This window comes from Euprymna scolopes, chromosome 37 (genome assembly GCF_053919585.1).
Source record: "Euprymna scolopes isolate OS-2025 chromosome 37, ASM5391958v1, whole genome shotgun sequence".
Lineage (NCBI taxonomy): Eukaryota > Metazoa > Mollusca > Cephalopoda > Sepiida > Sepiolidae > Euprymna > Euprymna scolopes.
This window is the reverse complement of record NC_136518.1, coordinates 70,879,603-70,893,888: the sequence shown is the minus strand read 5'-3', so window position 1 is coordinate 70,893,888 and position 14,286 is coordinate 70,879,603. Positions and strand designations below refer to the sequence as shown.

The 14,286-nt window shown below is 40.1% G+C and overlaps 1 pseudogene; it reads right to left on the bottom strand.

The window, feature by feature from the left end:
• Positions 1 to 7,429: 7,429 nt before the first annotated feature.
• LOC145261399 (U2 spliceosomal RNA) lies at positions 7,430 to 7,654 on the bottom strand (annotated as a pseudogene).
• Positions 7,655 to 14,286: the final 6,632 nt, after the last annotated feature.

The window sequence follows — 14,286 nt, the reverse complement described above, 5'->3', positions numbered from 1 at the left end:
TGAATGAAATCACAAGTGTATAAAATATAATATGTATTTATCATGATGTGAGTATGTGATAAACGTGTTCATATCATGCGGTTAAACATGCTATGAATGTCTCCATTTAGTCTCTGAAAGCAGTGGTATTCATAGAACTGGTTGATTCCACTTAGTTCTCAAATAGGGGTGATTTGTACCCCCACAACACCCTCCCCCTCCCGAGCTTTTCATTCCCCTGGAATGATCGTATAGCTCTTTTTCCTGGGGTTGATCTCTATTGGGTCGGTCATTTTCTTTTTTCTGGGGGACCAGCGTTGTCTGGCTACTTGTGGTGCTACCAAGTCGAACGTGTCATATATCTGGTCCATTACCTCTTCTTGTTCAGTAGGAGGTTGTCTTTTGTCATCTGTGATACGTTTTGGTTTAAATGCTTCTTGTAAGTAAATCTTGGACCTTCAATAATGTAGACTATCCGCCCAATCTTTTTTCTGGAGCTTTCCTAGTTCCCACATCGTGCTATTATTTTTGTGTACCCGGAAATACCTTTTCACTGGGTAAGTACCTTTTTTAGGAACTAGACTATTTGGCGGTTTCACCTGTTTTGGCAAAAGTTTTTCGAAGACCAGCCTAATTTTCCTTGTGCACATTAACTCTGCCGGCGACATCTATGATGCAGTACTTTCATTTGGCATAATTCAGTAAATTTGAGAAAACTGCTGTAGCACCTTTTCTGAGGGCATTCCTTTAGCCTTCTTCAGGGCTCTTTACAGTGTGTCTACAAACCTCTCTGCCTGACCGTTCGATCGGGGATGATAGGTTGGCATCATTATGTGGTTAACCTGGAAATCCTTGCAGAAGCTTTTAAAATCTGCTGAAGTGAATTGTGTGCCATTGTCTGACACTAGACAATCAACCACATCAAACTTAGCATACAATTTGTGAAGAGCACTGATTGTAAAATCCGTTGTTGTATTTTTACATCAAAATACCTCAGGCCATTTTGAAAAACTGTCTACCACTATTAAATAATAGTTTCCATCCAGTGGCCCTATGTAATCTACGTGTATTCTTTGCTATGGGTGGGTCTGCTTTAGGCCACGGGATAAATTGTATTGGGGGCGCTTTTGCAGCTAATGCGCATCCTTTTACACGACTTTACCATGCCTTCTATATCAGTGTCCGTACTGTTCCAATAAATGAAGCTCTTCATTCACGTAGCCCCAAGATACCCCGTATGGAAATCCTTTAGAATTTTCTTTTGTAGTATAGCTGGGATTACTACTCTTTCTCTCTACAATAGTACCTCATTGCACATAGAATAAGCTTCCACTGCTGATTCATCTAATTGAATTTTTTGTTTCCTTTCTTTGATGAAGCTATCTTCTTCAGTCCATCTTATTATATCGTCCAAAGTCACTGGTAGTTCTGTGATCGTATTACATAGTATTTGTGCATAGTACTGTTCACTTATAGTGACGCTATTGCTGTGTCTTTCAGCGGTTCCTTTGGTTTCGAGATTAATCGCAACAATCCGTCTGCATGACTTAACTTTGCAGATGTAAGAAATCCCATACTGAAATTGTAATTCAGTAGAATGGTCCCCCATCTTTACAGTCTGTTGGCTATGTAAGTTGGCAAACCTCTTTTAGAGCCAAAGATGGTTATAAGCGGCTTATGGTCAGTTGTAATTTAAATTTACTACCGTGTAAAAAATGAGTAGAAATTTTGTAACCTCAAATATGATCCCCAGTGCTTCCTTTTCGATTTGGGAGTAATTCTTCTTGGCAGGCAATTGACTGACGGCATGAGTTTGCTTGCATCTGTCATCTAGTCGTCTTTTTATACGCTTGCATGTGGCGAGCAGAAAAGACGTGCTCAAGCAGGCTGGAAGGAGAACACTCCCCCGAAAGAGAAAAATGGGCCTCCCTCCCGTGTGCTTCCATCAAGGCCCAAATTGTGTGTGTTCTCCTTTCCTCGACTTTGCAGGTAACTAATTTGGAGCTTTTCTAAAGCTCTTTTCTCAGTGTCGAGGTGTTGAGTCAACTCCCAGCTCAACAAATACCTGCAGCACAAGGTGCGCTTTTCCGAATTCTTGTGTAGAATGCATGCCCTGATCCCCTAAGTACGTGCGTCGGTTGCGACAATAATTTCTTGTTTCAGATCGAAATGAGTCAGGGATAAAATCTTTTAATTTCTTAAACGCTGCCTGGCACTCAGGCGTCCAGTCCCATTTTTTATCCTTTTTTAATAGTACATTCAATGGCGCACACAATTCATGCATGTTCTTAATGAATGTTTGATAATAGTTTGCGAGCCCTAAAAAACTCTGCAATGTATGAGGTTCTAGCATGTCTTTTATAGCTGTGGACCTCTCTGGATCAGGTTTTCTTTCATTCTTATCTATTATATGACCCAGGTATTTAATTCATTCCAAATAAATTTGCATTTTGCTTCTTTCAATGTGAATTCGTATTTTTTTATTCTGTCAAACACTTGAAATACATGATCTCTATGTTGTTCAATATTTTGACTACACATAAGAATATCGTCCAGATAGCCTATTGCAAAATCCAAACCGCTTCGCAACGTATCAATTACCTGTTGGAAAATTGCAGGTGCTACTTTTATACCAAATGCTAATCTATTGAATTTATAAAGTCTTTTATGCGTTAAGATACACAAATGTTTTCAGCTATCTTCCTCTACTGGTATTTGTAGGTACGCCTCGCTTAAGTCTGTTTTGGAAAAAATTTCCGCCATTTAACTTAGTGAATACTTCATCTGAGTTTGGTAGCGGATAGTGATGGTCTTTGAGTGCCACATTTAATCGGGTAGAGAAGTCAGCACATACCCTAATCTCTTTAGATTTTTTCCACATATACGGTGGGGACTGCCCACTCACTTTGGTTAATAGGGGTCAAAATCCCAGTGTTAACTAGTCGTTCCAATTCTTCTTCAATTTTTTTCCTCAAAACGAATGGTACGCTCCTTGGCTTTTTGAATACTGGTTTTGCTTTATCCAGCAATTCAAATCTCACTTTTATTTTTGTGCAGCATCCAAGCTTCTCAGAGAAAACAATTGGGACAATTACAATCATAACAATCGACTTTTTTTTTTACTTGGGAGTCACCGCTTCTCAAGGTTCGAATGCCACTCGAGGATAAGGGCTAATGAATGTAAGGTGGTAGTGTAGTAATCGTTAATGGTCTAAATTGGGTAGAATTTGATTATTTATGGAGACGACTCAACAAGAACTTGTTTACATTAGATTTGAAGGCTACCATGTTGTATTCAACTGGGAAGCAAGACAGTGGAACAGTGTTCCAAAGGCGGTCAGTTCTGGGAAGGAAGCTTTGTTCATGGAATCGGTGTTTAGATTTAGGCAGAGATACAGAGTGGGGGAAATCGTTTATAGTAGTTGTAGCTAGTCGAGAGTTTTTGTGAAAGTTTGGCAAGAGAGAACCATAGATTGGAGTTCAGTAGAGCACTTGCCATGAAAATAGCAATAGAGCAGGGACAGGCTCACAATGTCCCGTGGGAAAGAGATTACAGGGAAGAGAAAAGGGCATCCCTTACTAAAGTTTCAAAGCAGGTGTTGAACTCTATCAAGGCTGGATAGGGAGCACAGAGCAGTTTCTGTCCATTTTAGAAAGTACCTGGCTCTTATACAGATAGAGGATTGCATCGGCAGTGAGATACCTACTGGAGTGGTAGAGTGATCTAACCATTTTTCCAGCTATCTTGGCAACAGATTTGATGTGTGTGTTCCAGTTCAGTGAAGGTCAGTTCCAGAAGCTTGTCAAGACATAGAGTTTCTCTAAGTTGGTTGGTTGTTTTTGTTTTTACGGCATATCAACCCTTTTCGGGTTATTTAATGCCGAATCCAAAGATTATGAAGAAAGATTTTTTAATAGAATATATTTGTTGTTTTCAAGTCGGTTTCTATTTAACCCATAGTTGGGACCCTAACAGGTACTACCACTCCGGGTCAGAGTGGACCTGGGAGCAATGGCAATTAAAGTGTGGCTCCACACTCCCCAAATCCCGCAAGCTGGGGCCTCACCACTGGATAGAGTTTAAGGTCATATCCAAGACCGTTTCTCTAAGATGAGAACCATTGATTTCAATTGAGGCGTGATGGGGGTCAAAGCGATTATGATGAAAGGAGAGAACCTTGGTTTTCAATGCATTAAAATTAACCAGCCACCTTTTTCCCATTGCACCATGTTCTCAAGATCAGAAGAAAGAGAATCAAAAACATCTTGTCGGTCTTTGAAGTGTTGCCATAGATTGTGGTGCCGTCTGCATAAATGTCTACGAATGATCTAAGAATGTGATTTGGGAGATCATTGGTGAAGATTAGGAAGAGAGTTAGGCCCCAGATGGAACCTTGAGGGACGCTAGCGTTAATATTATGAGCATATAATAATTCATTACATTGACTAGCAGGCTGCCTCGCGTTGCCCGGTTGTAAATTATACTTAAATAGCATATTTTAATTTAATTTCATTATAATAATCGACTATTTTACTTCCTGGTGTTTTCCAGTAAACCAACAGCATAACAGAAATACCCTATCGAGGAAGCAACTAGTTTGGATATGCAAAATGTACATTTCTGCATGATTTAACATGGAATTACTTGTGTGTATATTCACGACTAATTATTTTTCTCTCACTTTGGCATGTAGAATTGAATCGTGTTCTTCTATGCCAAGGTATTTCTCTTGTTCCTGCTCTTCTGGGTCTTTGATGTCAGTATCTTCATCAAGCTGTGTGTTTGCAGCTCGTGCAAGTACAACTTTAAAACTTGCACGAGTCAGGGGTAGTCAGCATCTGAGCTGGCAAACAGTTTGAGGTCATTCGTGAATAGCAGGAGGTTAACTCTTTTCTTTGGATTTTATTAGTTGTATGCACTCCGGCTTTTATTCAGTAGATTACTCAGTGGATCTCTCTCTCTCTCTCTCTCTCTCTCTCTCTCTCTCTCTCTCTCTCTCTCTTGTACATATGTACAAAATGTAATGTTGTCCGGGAACTAACACGCTGTAAGCTCAGTCACAAAGGAGAGCAAGACTAGAAAAGAACTTCAACTCTCTTTTTGTATTGTACAACAGCATTCATTTCCACATTCTCTCGTTATCGCTGTGATGTCCCTCTCATGATTATCTTCTCGAACGTCATCCACACCTCTAACGTGATCTCGAATATTATTCCCGCCTCGAACGTGATCTCCTATTTAAGGCCTTTACTTTTCCCTACCGATGACGTCATTTCACATGAATTTGCATATGCCTGTGTGCTAGTTTATAAAAAGTTTTCCTCCCTCTGATGTTGGTGTGCCCTTTTTTAAAAATAAATGGAGCACAATGTAACTATATGAGGAGCTGTCTGTCTGTCTGTCTGTCTGTCTGTCTGTCTGTCTGTCTGTCTGTCTCTCTCTCTCTCTCTCTCTCTCTCTCTCTCTCTCTCTCTCTTTCTCTTGAATATACGCTTGAAAGTTACTCTATCTGATGTTTTCTGTGAAACTTCTTTTTAAAATCAATATCAGGATCCGAATGGTTTTGTATCTGCAGGCAAGCAAGAATCCAGAATTCGACGACAATGAAACAACTGCGTAAAGATTTATACATGCATGGGTAGGTGAGAATATAACAGACGGACGAGGGACAAAGCCTCTTATTTAGATGCCAGGATGTAACTACAACGAGCGGTTTCCACTGTGGCCAGGATCAAGTGGTTAACGACGAATGGGTGTTCCAGGATCGAATCGAGTTCATTTCACAAAATCATTTTCATTTATATATGTTGGCAGCCTTCATGTGGTCCCTCCCATAAGTACCCGAGGTCTTTTGTTTGTTTGTTTGTTTGTTTGTTTGTTTGTTTGTTTGATTGTTTAATTGCCTCCCCATGCGGGCAGAGTTAGACAAAACAGGGCACTCTGGTTAGTAACAAACATAAAAAATGTATCTGTCATAAAGGATTTCTCCTTCACTAACCGAGACCAAAAAAGTGAAGTGGAAAAAAGTTAACAGATACTACACTTTGATTCTGGCCTGAAGGCCAAGAGCCCTTTTCTACTCGAGGTCTTCCTAGAGAGAAATCTGAGTAGAAAAAGTATTGGGGAAACCAATGCTTAACCAACGTTAGAATCTCCAGATTCATATGATGATGATGATGAAGATGATGATGATGATGATGATGATGATGATTTATAATTAATCTGATCATTGAATATTCTTTTTTTAACTATTAATGTCTTTAATTTTGATGGTGATGGAAAAAAATAGCAGGGAAACTAATGTCAACATTAAAGTCTTCAGATTCATATGATGATGATGATGATGATTATGGTGATGATGATTTATAATAACTTTGATCATCGTATATTCTTTTTTTTTTACTATTAATATCTATTTTGATGGTGATGGTTAGAGCTATGTTTCATATACACTGCGACAGATGCATGATTCCTGCCTTTTTATTAAGTGCTCGAGCTTAATGAAGATTATGATGATGATGAAAATAATAATGATGATGATAATGATTAATAAACGCCTACTGGGAAATGAAAGCTCAGTCAACCTTTTACTTCAATCCATAGATGCCAGCTAAGTAGAGCGTACAGTGATGATAATACGCATGAACAGCAAACAAAGAAATAATCGAAAACGGAGATAAAAAAGAGAGACTTTAAAAGAGGTGTGTACGTCATCTTTTTTCTGATTGGCTGTTTAGGACAAACCTACGTGCTTACAACAGCTGTCGGTTTTGCCTGAGTCATCGGGTAAGAAATGCCCATTTAATTACCAAGGGCAACTTGCACTCATTACGTCAGGCATGACAGGGTAGAAATCTTATGTAATTACTAATTATTACATTCTTAGTATTGGCCGTACTAGGAATTGAACCGTCAACATCCAGAAGACTGTCATTTAAAAATGATTATTATCATTATCGCCTTATCACTGATTATTACGTATCACCTTTATGTAACAGAGCACGTATGAGTGCATGTGAAAATATCAGCAGCAGGCGAAGGATAGCTGGTTAGTGAATGGTATTAGCAGTTCGAGCATGTATACAAATTAGCAAATGAGCGCGGGCTTGCATCACAAGAAAAGGACAAGAAGGACAGCATGCGATCGAGAGGGAGAAGCAAAGTGTATGCAAGGAAAAGTGGATGTGTGAAGACTAAGACAAGAAATCGCTGGCTATGATCGGCATGTGGTCAAGGAGAGAGGCAAAGTGAAAAACCAGCAAGATGGACGTGTGGCGGTGAGATACTTTTAAACTGGTGTCGATACGGCAGGGTTTTGTTAATCTAATTGTAGACGAGATGAACAGTAAAAAAAAAGCAGGCATTGTTTTGAAAGTAACGAATATAATGCTCCAGAAACGTAAGCTACATTGAAAGCGAAGTCGCACAGCAACCATTTGCAGATATAGGCGAGGGTATCACAAATTGATATATAATGTACCTATTTACTATGCCTCCCCACGGGACAGAGTTAGACACCAGGGTCGTTTTTTAACGTGGAGAAAAGGTACAAAAATAAAAATTGTCTCAGTCGTGAAGGATTTCTCCTCCACCGAAAGAGAACAAGAAAATGAAGTGCAGCATCTGAAGAACAGATACTACACTTTGATCTTGACCAAAAGGCCAAAAGTGTGTAACCCAAAATTTGATTGGCAATTTAAGACCGAAAAAAAATCACCCAATCAATTTCTTATTCACTGCCACCGACAATAGAAATATATCAATCTATTTTTACATATCTGTGTAAGCACCGATTACCGATTACTGATTAAGTAGCCTTTGATAATTGGCCGATTGACACGTTTTTCTAATGCCGAATTATCAGCAAATTTTGCTGTCATAAATGGTACTAATATCGATTTAAATTATATTGTAAATGAAGACAAGTTAACTCCCTTTTTTCTGCCTGCAGTGAAAATTCACGGAAGGGATGCTGGAGTTATCATTGTAGAAAGAGATTTTAGCTGAAATCATGTTTTAATACTGTAAAAATTGTAAAAGCTTTTTCCCTTTTGTCGGTTTCAGATTTATGCTTATTTTTCAGTGGCATAAGGATTTTTCAGTGGCATAAGGATTTTTCAGTGGCATAAGGATTTTGAGTAACCTGAAGTTACTTCCCTTTTTTTTTTCTCGTTACTATAGAAAGTTCTGATTAGGTGTATATTTATCTCAGAATGTAAATAGAAGCAAACGTGTCTCTACTGACTGTGTGTAAAAAGATAAACATGTTTACGTTATATTTTCTTTTTACAGAGTGGAACGATAAAATTATCGCCCTAGAAAAGGCGACATGATTCTATTTCCGTTTCATGAAAACCAGTGTTCTTTTTTTTTTTTTTTTTTGCAGACCATCTTCTAGTTGGCCAGTTGTGTACAAATCCCAAGAGTAATAAGAGCCTTCTATCATGCCTGAAAGCGACAAAATGTTCAACAAGCAAGATCGGAGATGTGCCACTTTACAACTCATGCTCTCTACTGATCCAAGTTATGAGAACAGGACCATTGCCAGTATCCTGAAAAGGCATCGCTGAATTGTGACAAATTATAGGGACGTGCTCAGAGTGATGAAAACAAAGTTTTTGTGCCACGGTTATGGTCTTTGATGTGGTTTTAAGTGAGGGCCACATCATGCCACCTCACATCTTCGACTTTCTACCCTTCTCTCACTGCCCCCTTTCTTCCCCGATCTCTCCTGGTCTGAACCCACTGGACTACTTCGTTTGGTCATACATCGAGAACATCACCAACATGACCTCCCACAACACCAAAGCCAGCGCTGCCATCGGCCGAGTATTCATCAAGCTCCCACCTGCACTTGTGGAAAAGGTATGCTCCCAGTTCTGGACCCATATCCAAGCCGTGATTGAGTCTGAAGGCGGCTAAATTGAATAGCTAGCTCTTCTACATAATCAAGTAACCTGAATTGATTTTCTTAATAAAACTTTTAAAATAAAGCTGTGGTGTTGTTTTCTTTAAGGCGATAAATTTACTGTCCCAGAACCCCCCAGAATATAACACAGTAACAGTGACAGGTAATATTGATTGTGAGCGTTCTTTTATGTATGTGGCATAGAATTTATTTTAAAAGGGAATTTGGTAAATGGAGTTTGACATTTCGTCGGTGTACATTGTCTACTGTGTCAGCTGGCACCACTACCGCAACGACAGGTTGAAATTAATTTATTCCTTTTTCGTTGTTAGTTTATCTTTATGTTTCGGAATGTTTTTAGATGAGGATAGATAATTTGGATTATGTCGGAATTTTGTGGTCGCTAACAAAATTCAACTTTTGTATCACAAAGTTGTTATCTAAAGTAAGAGAGAGGGGGATGGGGGAAAGCAGAGAAGGCTTACCACTTAAGTGTCACCGCGCGCGTGCGTCCGGTTGAGAAAGGAAAAAAAAATCAAAGATGGCGCCTGTAGTTTGTATAACATGTTGTTTTGCAAAGTCCTATGAAGTCACACCGCACACATGCAAATGAGGGGTACCTGGGCTGTATAAAAGCAGCTCATATTGAAAAGGTGGGGGAAGAAAAAGCATTAAGAGAATCTGTAATGATTATTGTTGCTCGTCACCTTGTTGGTTTGTGTTGGATTTTTTGATACACATGTTTGTTAGACTCCTGCTACGATTTCTTGTTAAAATTTTCTTAATGTTGTCTGCTAGAAAGGACGTATCCTGCCTTGATAGAGTTCAAAATAGACTTTGTAGCCTCGTAGGGAATGTCCTTTCCTCTTTTCTGCAACCTCTTTCTCACAGAAGAGATGTTGTGAGTTTGTCTTTGCTTTATCGTTATTTTCATGGCAAGTGCTCGACTGAGCTTCAATCTATGGTCCCCCCCTCGCCAAACTTTTACAAGAAACACTCGTCTAGCTGAAAACACTGTCAATAATTTCCCCCACTCTTTATCTGTGTGTAAACCTAAACGTAGATTCCATGAACAAAGTTTCTTTCTTAGAACTGTGCGCCTGTGAAATTGTCTTCCGTTTTCCTGCTTTCCAGTTGACTACAATATGGTTGTCTTCAAGTCCAACGTAAACAAGTTTTTGATGAGCTGTTCCATTTAAGTTTACAAATTTACCGAATTTCCATTACTATCGATTACTAGATTACTATATTGTCCAATTTCTACTGTACACTATTTAACCCTTATCCTCGAGTGGCTTCTGGGCCTTGATAAGTGGTGATACCTATGTAAAAAAAAAAAGTCTATACGCAGCTTTCAGATCATAAGGTATTTTGACCATGACCTTAACAACATGATAAAGCCGTTTTGTGACAAAGGCGACGTGTTGGCTTGGCTAACTAAAGTAGAGCTGGTGGCAAAGCTCCAAAAAGTTGATAACGTTGCCACGGTGATACCATTGTTTTTGGAGGGAGATGTGTTGGCACTGTACTTGGAACTGAATGAGGGAGAGCAGACCAACACTGGCACAATGCGAGCCAGATTGATCTAGTTTTTGCCGAGGGGTCATTTCAGGCCTACAACAAATTAAAAAAAGGTGAAGTAGATGGGGGAATCCTTCGATGTATACGCCAATAAAATCAAAAGATTGGTGGAGCTGGTGGGAATTAGAAGGCATGCAATGGGTCACGTGGCCAAGATGGCGTTTGTCACCAGCTTCCTGGAGGAGATTTCTAAGAAGCTGCAACAGTTCTCAGGTGTCGAGACTATGGAGATGAGCGAGCTGCACCCAACTGCAAAAATACTAACGAGCACTGAACTCTCTTGGTTCATAGGAATAGCAAAGTAACAACTCGGAAAGAATGCAATTTGCATGTTTTCAATGCAGGGGCCCACACTTGCAGAGAGACTGTAGGAAGTATTTGGAAAAGACAATATGCTACAGGTGTAACCAGAATAGTAACTAGCAGTGAACTGCGTGAGCCTGGAAAAACTATCAGGGAGGGGGTCGAAGAGCTAGTGGCTGCTCTGACTCAGGAATGATGGTGCGCTTGCAGCAGATGTCCAAGCAGAAGATTGCGGTGGACGGCTGAGAATTTGTGGCCCTAATCAACACTGGTTGAACCACTACTATGCTGCACACAAGCTTAGTCAAATGATGGCAAGGGAAAGGTGAAGAACTGTCATCCGATGGGTCATGGGTGAAAAGTTGGGGGAGGAGAACTGTTACGCTTGAAATTGAGAATCACCGAATCAGGATCCATGCTGTTGTCACTGACCACCTGGTGCCTGGCGTCAAAGTGATTGCTGGAATAAATGTAATATGCTGACTTGGAGGCATCACAGTTAGTGGCAATGGCGTGAGGTTCAGACTGACTGAGTGCATAATGACAAAGCAGGTCATCGAAGGGAGCAATGGGGCCAGAGACAAGAGAAGGATATCGATCAGTGATCCAGATTTTCAAGCGGAATTCGACGGGAAATAGTGGGCAGGAAAATTCGAATTCGACGGGAAATAGTGGGTGTGGAAGAATAAACCGCTAATGCTTACAAACATGGTGGCATGCTACAAGAATTCGCTCAAAGGAAGAGTGAGAAAGGGTTTTGGACAAGAAGTGGACAGGTGGAGTGAGGGGGGGCATACTGTTGCTGTAGACAGATGACGTTGAATCGGGGCTGTTAACGGCCGTTTTGCAACAGACGAAAGGGAAGGCCAGACCAGTTCTGGATTTCTGAGAATTGAACCAACACGTTGAATAGCATATTGTGGTTGACACTGTAGATGCATGTAGTGAGACCATTAGAAAATGGAGAAAAATGGACAGTGCATCTACGTTAGTCAATCTAAAATCTGCCTATTTGAAATTCTGCATCGCCAAGAAACTCTAGAAGTACCAGTTGGTCAGATATAAAGCAAGAATCTACTGTCTTACGAGGGTGGGGTTCAGACTGGACTTGGCGCCCAAGATCATGTTGACCATTCTGGGAAGATTCTGGAAAGAATAGGCAAAAGAGATGACGTCATAAGCTCATACATTGATGACATCCTCGTAAATGAAACTCTGGTGATTCCAAGGAGTTGGTAGCTCAACTGAAAGAGTTCGGGTTGGTCTCCAAGTCACCGGAAAAATTGGATGGGAGAGCAGCCTTGGGGCTAAAGCTGAGATGAAATGTGTTGGGTGAGCTGAAATTTTGAAAAGGGAACGAGGTCCCGCAAATGAAGGAAGAGCTCAACAAGCAGAAACTTTTTTCAATATGCGGCATGCTGATCGGACATTACCCATTTGCTGGCTGGCTTAGAACAGCGTGCAGTTATATCAAGAGGCATGCTGAAGGAAGAGGATGGAATGATAAAGTGGGAAGAAGAATGGTCGCCTTAATCAAGGAGGTCTTGAAAGAAGTGGAAAGGCAAGACCCAGTTCGGGGAATGTGGAACGTGCTGCGAACATTGGATGGAGTCGGTGTCGTCTTTGAAGTGGGTGGAGTCGTTGCAGAGTACACGGGCTGGCTAAGAAAGAAGGACAGTGCTAGCCTCATCAGTGTAGCAGAATTTGACGTGACATCTTTGTAAAAACAGATTCTGCCACTATGTTTACCTGGCTAAAATCGGTAATTGCCAATGATAAAAGGATAAGGACGAAAGGGTCAGTGGGGATGTTGTGCAGGTTAGGAATGCTGGTTAAGCTGATGCAGGAGTTTTCCCTGAAGTTGCGCGTAACCATGGTGGCCTCAGAGAAGAACAAAGCGGATGTTCTTACGAGAGTGAAAAGGGGCTGGCTCGTGGCTAATTTGGATAATATTTCTGAAAGAAAGGGAAAAGGGGGGGGGAATGAATACAGACAAAAGTGAGTGAAAACTGATAGTCTAGTTGTGCTTCAATTCGGTTTTATGTTAATAAAACGGTTAACTGCTTGTATTTCCCTAAACAGAGTTAACAATGTTAACCAAAGTAACACGAATTAATTATAAAACACAATGGAAAAACGTAGAAGGGTTACAAAATGTATTTGAAAAATATAGTTGTACATAACAATAAAAAGAAAAGAAAATTTTTCGTTCTTTGAGGCATATGTAGGAAAACTTAAATTACATACATTAAAATTCTTTATTTTTTTCGGTAGACGAAATCTCTCTTGGGACTTCTATACCAGTTTTTCTTCTTCACATCTTTCTTTGAAAATTTCCCTTTCGTTCTGTCCTCCCAGAGTCTTTCTTGCTCTTCGACTTCTTCTCTTCTTTAAAGGAGATTCCTCTGAATCTTCAACGCTTTCCTTTGGAATAAAAATGGTCTTTCAAATTAATTCACCTTTTTTTATAGCCTTCTTGCTATTTAATTGAAGGTTCCATTTCGAAAGATTAGTTTCTCTGACAGTCTTTTAATCCCACCTTTGGGTAAGGCCTTTAGCCTTTTATTCAAAGGGGAATGATACATATATATATTATTCCTTAATTGGAATTCATTTTTTCAGATGAGCATTATATGTTAATTTTTATTTTTATTTCGGACTATTAGTCTCATCTTTATTAGTTGTTGTTTTTGGATCTTTTTATTGGTTCACAACGTTTCGGCCAACTTCCTCTGGCCTTCGTCAGGTGGTAACCGCGACGGATAGGAACTTCGAATCTCCCAACTGCATTCTCAGCCATCACTGCCATCCGTAGTTGTTGTCGTCTCACCACATTTTTGACCAATTAACCTCTGGCACGCTTTGGGTGGGATTAAAACCGCTATCTTCAGACAATGTTCATCTGGAACCGTAGAGATTCAACGTCTCTATCAACTGCGCCACGGGCCCCGAAGGGCTGAAGAAATCATAGTAACTGTAATTGGATGAAGGGGACGAGCCAAAGGAAGAAGGAGGCGTGCAAAGGTCCTCCGAGTACATTATCGTCAAAACCCTCACCTTTCCCTACAAGTCCCGATAGCTAATTTTGACAGTGGCAACATGTTGAACCCATCCAGCTTTATAGTAAAGTGATATGTAGTCTATCCCGAGTTATGTCGGTATGTTGAAAATTGTGATTTTGCTGTGAAGGTTGGTTAGTGCAAAAAGAATTCAAGGGTTAAGGCTGACTATGTCAAACTCTGTAGCTGAGATCAACGATAGCACCTGAAATAGGTCATTCGGGTTCGTGTGAAAGATAAAGGTAGAAAGAAAGAAAGAAAGAAAAAAGAAAGAAAGAAAGTAAGAGGGAGAGCATGAAAGAAAGAGAGGAAGATATCTTTCCGATTTTAGATGGAACAGACACGTCGAGATTGGCGCAAAAATGTGTCAGCAAAAGAAACGTAAAAAGAGTTAAGTCGGTCAATAAAAGAAAGATGCGCAACGGCCAAGACCTGGAAGAATAGACCAAGCATTA